Consider the following 6,379-nt stretch of genomic DNA (forward strand, 5'->3'; position numbering starts at 1 on the left):
AAAGGGGAAGATAGTTTCCTCAATGTATAACATCTATGAAATGACATATATATATATATATATATATATATATATATATATATATATATATATATATCTCACCTTATATGGGAAAGAGAAGGGAATTAATATTTTGAGACTAAATCTAGCTTGCCACTGGGAGTGTGTATTGCCTGTGTTTTTTAAAATTCTTATCTAACCTGTCTCTAGAAGTAATTATTAATCCTTTCTCTAGAAATAAGGAAATCGATTAGGTAAGTTAACTAACTTCACAGAGAGCAGATAGTAAGACCATAGTCTTTGCAATTCATGGCCATTCTTACTATATCACACACAGACTGCTTTGTAAACAACACACAGCACCAAAGAGGAGATATATGAGTAAGAACTCCACTGGAACAGGAGTTCTAAGCAATTAGGGCTTTGCTTAGAAATGTTCTGGAAGGGTCCAGACATATGAGCAAGTGTTACAGCTGGACTCTCAGTTAGAGTTGTGCCAGAGAAAGAACTGCTTCGACTCCTTCCTAAGCTGTCTGAGGAATATGGAGGATGGGCAAGTAGGACCACTGCCTAAGGAAGTAAAATTAAAAATCTGCTGCTGCCGTGACTGCTTCTGAACGATCAGGAAGCTCGAAAACGGATGATACAAACATTTTGTAGAAAAACCTAAGACTTCTATGATAGCAGCCCACAGCAGCCACAGTAGCAGCCCGTACCGCCTCTGCTGCCAAGAGACAGTTTCTGCCTCAGTTCTGTCTTCCACATGTTGCTTCAGTATGGCTGGAGCCTAACGTGCTTATAGAGGACTAGTTGCAAGGGAATTGGGGAAGTATGTCTTCATTTTCTAGTTTCTCAACTACAAAGGAGAAATTATTGACGTTCACCCAGTCATTCAACAAAAGGTAACACTATTAGTTGAAATTCGGAATAATGATAATAATTATAATCTGGACTTTCCAACTTAGTGGACCACAAAGTGGAAAGGTAACTTAACATTGTGATGTTTATCTGATTTTTAAATTTTTGGTATCCACAGTCTCATCCTCACTGAGTAGGACCTTTGCTTTCCACATGGTTCCTGCCTTTTATCAATGCACAAGGCAATTCACATCTAGCAGTGGTTTTATGGTCCACTGGCTGTACTGAAATGTAGTGCTTTAGCAACTCTGAACTTTGACATGTTTATAATGGAATTTAATCTGAAAATATGCAAGAGAGAGGCTTGTGAATGTAATTTATAACCATACTAACTCATATAGGTGTTGAGCAGCCTGTAAAATTAATTGTTGGCCTTGGATTTTGAGGTTAATTTTGTTCTCCTTTAAGAGACATAGTGACTTCAGTAAGTGAACTGAAGGTTGAAGTCCCAACTCTTTTAAAGGGACACCTAGCCTTATGAATTTGTATTAGTACTAAAGCTGGCAGAGACATAGTATAATTAAAACATGTGAAATTCCATTTTTAAATGCAAAGCAATAACCAAGATTGAACCTTACAAAGGACCTTTGGATAAGCAATCTGTTGTGTCACAGCTCACAATGTCCTATGGTCTTTCTGTTGTTATTATTAGTTTTTAAATAAATACATTTATTTTTATTTATTCATTCATGTGTATTTTTACTTCCATGTGTATGTCTGTGCATCACCCATGCATACCTGTTGACTTCAAAGAGTGTCAGATATTCTGAAAGTGGAGTTACAGATAGTTGTTAACTGTCATGTGGATGCTCGGACTTGAACCTGGGTCCTCTGGAAGACATCTAGTGTTTATATCTGCTGAGCCATCTCTCCATCTCAATCTTTGCTATTATGATCAAAAGATATTTTTTCCTCCAAAACTGTGGACTTTTTTGAACTTTCAAAATACACCTTATTCTGTATTCAAAATATACTTTATTCCTTGACTCTCAACCTCTCAATCATACACTATTTAATGGCTTATAGTTCTCTTTGAAGGTACTCAGTTCTTAGAATTAAATGGCAATTTCATATGCCTCACTTGGCCTGGTGTTTATGTGCTTTAATTAGCATTGGAATATTTTTTAGTTTTCAAAGCACTTTTATGTAGACCATAATCCATAACCAAGGGAAAACACTGCTATTCAAAGGGATGCTGTATTTGGAAAGTACTTAAGAAAATTCAACTTTCAAAAGTGTCCTAGAAAAGGCATGAACAGTAACTTGTGAATTACATGGCAGTAAAAGATGATTCAATATTTTGTACTCCACAGTTTGAAGTGTACTTCAGGTTGTATTTTAATTTTCTTATGAATTTTCCTTGATATGATTGCCAAAATAAAATTTCTATGGGAACTTAAATGTTAATCCGTGACAAGAGACAAAAATACTTAAGGAAAAAATGATCACATTACTCAATTACATTCCAGATAAGAGCGTAGAGCAGAGTGGTCTTTTCCTGGTGGAGGCATTTTAAGTGCTGGCAGTGCCTTGGTTATGGTATACCGGTCGTGGGTACTGGTGCACTGTGAGTCTGAATGTATGGGTTCTCTCTCCATGAATCTGTCCGACTTGATTAGTGCCATCAAGGGAACTGTGTTTGGTGCTGTTGGGGGAACAGTGTTTCTGAGTCTATCTTGGTGTGTCATGTTGTCTATGAATGTCCGCGAGGAAAAGGATGTCCCCATGTTCACTCTGATCTCAAAGTGCTGACAGATGAGTGTGTTCACACTTGGGTCAAGTTGTACTCTTGCTTGTTTTATTCTTTTTTTTTTAACCCCCCCCCCCCGCCCAGTTTTTCATTTTAAAAAGGTTTTAGGACACACAAGACAAGGCAACATTTGCTCCGTCTTCTTCTTGGGTCTGTGGGCGGCTCCTCCACTGTGGCGCTGCTGCTCTCTGAGCCAGTGTTACTGTCACTGGTTCCTTTCCCCTCCATACTGTCAACCCCCTCCTGCCCACTCTCCTTTTTTCTCAGGAATAGACGTGCCCTCTTCACCATTCTGCTGGCTCCCCGCTTTTTCTTCAAGATTTGTCTCCTCTGCCTCCATCGGGATGCTCTCCTCATCCTTCTTCTCCTCGGCTTTGTTCACCACTTGCTCTTCCTTGGGAGTGATCCTGCTCTGACTGGGCTCTGCTTGCTCTTCTGCCTCCTCCTCCTCCTGCCTCTTGTGGGCCTGTACCTCCACCTGCGCACTTTCAGCTGCAGTTTTCTCCATGCTTACTTCCATCTACTGACCACATAACCTTTTAAGTTCATTGTTACAAGGAGTCTGTGCTTTCCTGGAATTTCCTCTTCTTTTCCTGGTGTCATAGCTCTATCCGAAGAAGCTCAGCTTCTAGTTTCTGCTGATGAACCATTAAAGACTGGACTTGACACTTGAGGACCTGCATTCTAGCTGTTGTGACAACCGACCGCACATCAGGTACCACACTCCCACTGAGGATCTGACTGATGAGACACTGGCTTCGCTGGAAACAGGAAGTGGCTGTGTGCTTCACTGAAAAGCCATCTTAATCATCTGGATCCTCCACAGGCTCTGGATGCTGATATAAGGTTCTCCTTTCTCCATGCGAGAATGTCTCTGTCGATTTTCTTCCTCGAATGCAGCTTCCTCATGACTTTTTTCCATTAATATATGCAAGATAGGCAGGGAAATTGTGGTAGGCCTTCACAGATTCATTGCACTCTACCTTTTCTGCGTCATATTCATTTAAATATTCTTGTTTCTCTTTATCAGTGATCACGCCACATGCCACCAATAATCTTGCCAATCTCCCACAACTTAACGTCAGCGTTGGAAGCCTTTACTTGGTCCCGGACCTTTCTGGTGTACCTCGTGTAGGTCATCAGTGGCTGATCCGGTGGCTTTGGAATCTTTGGAATTGTAATGCCAGGTGACTCCATGACCTGGGTGTTGGTGCCCAGGTTCCCTCCCAGCCTGTAGTTGTTATAGGTAAGATGACTATCTGGATTGTATCCTACAAACCCTGGTGTACTGGGTATTTGTGTTGCAGGAGCTGGGATGGGAGGTGGGGCATAAGATGATCTTTTTGGGAAGATCTGGTTCTCAGTTCCTTAAGAATGATCTGAGACACTACAGGCAGAGAAGGTGCCCAAAAACGCTGACTTCAGGTCCTTTGTCTTTTTGTTTGTTTTATAAAATCTTAAGTTACCAAAATGAATCAACGAATGGATTCCCCTGAGTTTGGGCCACTTTCCTTCACCAAGTCAGACTATTCCTCACGTTATTGTTGCTGTGTCAGAAGCCCAGACTGAAGATTAATCAAGAAAGGGAAGTAAAATCTAATGACAGTCTCATTCTCAAGTACAAAGAACAAATGCCTCTAAAGGTGTGCACAGTTATAATAAGGTCACAGACAATCCTATATGTTTAAGTGGGCATATATCTATATCTGTTGCAGTGTTATCAAGGAAATCTCCAGAAGTGTTCCTCCTAAATATCTGTTACTAAATTATTTTATTTATTTACATTTCTTTTTTATTAGATATTTTCTTCATTTACATTTCAAATGCTATCCCCAGAGCCTCTCCCTGCCCTGCTCCTCAAACTACCCACTCCCACTTCCTGGCCCTGACATTGCCCTGTACTGGGGCATATGATCTTCGCAAGACCAAGGGCCTCTCCTCCCTTTGATGGACGACTAGGCCATCCTCTGCTACATATACAACTAGAGACACATCTCGGGGTGGGGGGGTACTGGTTAGTTCACATTGTTCCTCCTATAGGGCTGTAGACCCCTTTAGTTCCTTGGAAAGGAACTTTACCAATCCTAAATCAGATAGGGGACTAATATCCAAAATATATAAAGAATTCAAGAAGATGGACTCCAGAAAATCAAATAAACCTATTAAAAATAGGGTACAGAGCCGGGCAGTGGTGGTGCATGCCTTTAATCCTAGCACTTGGGAGTCAGAGGCAGGCAGATTTCTGATTCGAGGCCAGCCTGGTGTACGAAGTGAGCTCCAGGGCAGCCAGGGCTATACAGAGAAACCCTGTTACAGAGCTAAACAAAGAATTTCTTTACATTGCAAATGTTGCTACCATTCCCAATCCCCACTCCCAGAGTTCTTCACCCCTTTGGCTCAGAGAGGGTGCCCCCTCCCCTTCCCTCAACCTTCCTTATTCCCCTTAGCATCACACTTCTGTGGGGCATCAAGTCTCCACAGGATTAGGCAATCCTCTCCCACTGAAGCCCAGCAAGGCAGTCCTCTGCTATTTATGTGTTGGTCACAGACCAGCTCATGTATTCTCTTTGGCTGGTGACTTAGTCCCTGGGAGCTCTGAAGGGTACAGGTTAGTTGATACTGTTGTTCTTCCTATGGGGTTGAAATTGCCCTCAGCTCCTTCAGTGCTTCCCCTAACTCTTCAATAGGGCCCCCTTACCTCAGAATAATGGGTGGCTGCATCTGCATCTGTCTCAGTCAGCTGCTGGTAGAGTCTCTCAGAGGACAGCCATGCCAGGCTCCTGTCTACAAAAACAACGTGGCATCAGTAATAGTATCAGTGTTTGGTGCCTCCTCACCGGATGGATCCCAAGTTGGGCAGGTCACTGGATGGCCTTTTCTTCAATGTTTGCTCTTTTTCTGTCCCTGCATTTTTTCGACAGGAACAATTCTGGGTCAAAAATTTGGAAGATAAGAGAGTCCCTGTTTATCTACTGAAGGTGGTCTCCTCGGGTTCTATCTCCCTACTGTTGAGCATTTTGGTTAACATCAACCCCATTGAGTTCTGGGAGCCTCTTACATACTAGGTCTCTGGAACTTTCATGAAGTTCCCCCCCACCCTCCACCCTCTGCAGCTGCATATTTCCATTCATTTCCTGGCCTTCTGGGCTTTTCTCCTGTCTCCCCCCACCCCCACCCCTTTTTCACCCTGGTCCCTCTCTCCCTCTGCCTCTCATGATGATTTTCTTCCCCCTTCTAAGTGTGACTGAAGCATCCTCACTTGGCTTTCCTTCTTGTTAAACTTCATACAGTCTATGAGTTGTGTCATGGTTATTCTCTACTTTTTGGCTAATACCCACTTATCAGTGGGTACATACCATGGATGTCCTTTTGGACCTGGGATAACTTTATCAGGATATTTTCTAGTTTCATACATTTGCCTGCAAAATTCATGTTGTCCTAAATTTTAATAGCTGAACAGTACTCCATTGTGTAAATGAACCACACTTTATCTATTCTTCGGTGGAGGGACATTTCCAACTTCTGGCTATTATGAATAAAGCTGCTATGAATACAGTGGAGCATGTGTCTTTGTGGTATGGTGGAGGATCTTTTGGATATATGCCCAGGAGTGGTATAGCTAGGTCTTAGGTAGAAGTATTTCCAAATTTCTGAGAAACCGCCAGATTGATTTTCTTTCTTTCTTTTTTTAATTAGATATTTTCTTTATTT

The 6,379-nt window shown here is 41.9% G+C and overlaps 1 pseudogene; it reads right to left on the minus strand.

Moving 5' to 3' along the window:
- Positions 1 to 2,761: 2,761 nt before the first annotated feature.
- Positions 2,762 to 3,880, minus strand: LOC110338592 (annotated as a pseudogene).
- Between the last annotated feature and the right edge of the window lie 2,499 nt (positions 3,881 to 6,379).

This window comes from Mus pahari, chromosome 22 (genome assembly GCF_900095145.1).
Source record: "Mus pahari chromosome 22, PAHARI_EIJ_v1.1, whole genome shotgun sequence".
Classification (NCBI taxonomy): domain Eukaryota; kingdom Metazoa; phylum Chordata; class Mammalia; order Rodentia; family Muridae; genus Mus; species Mus pahari.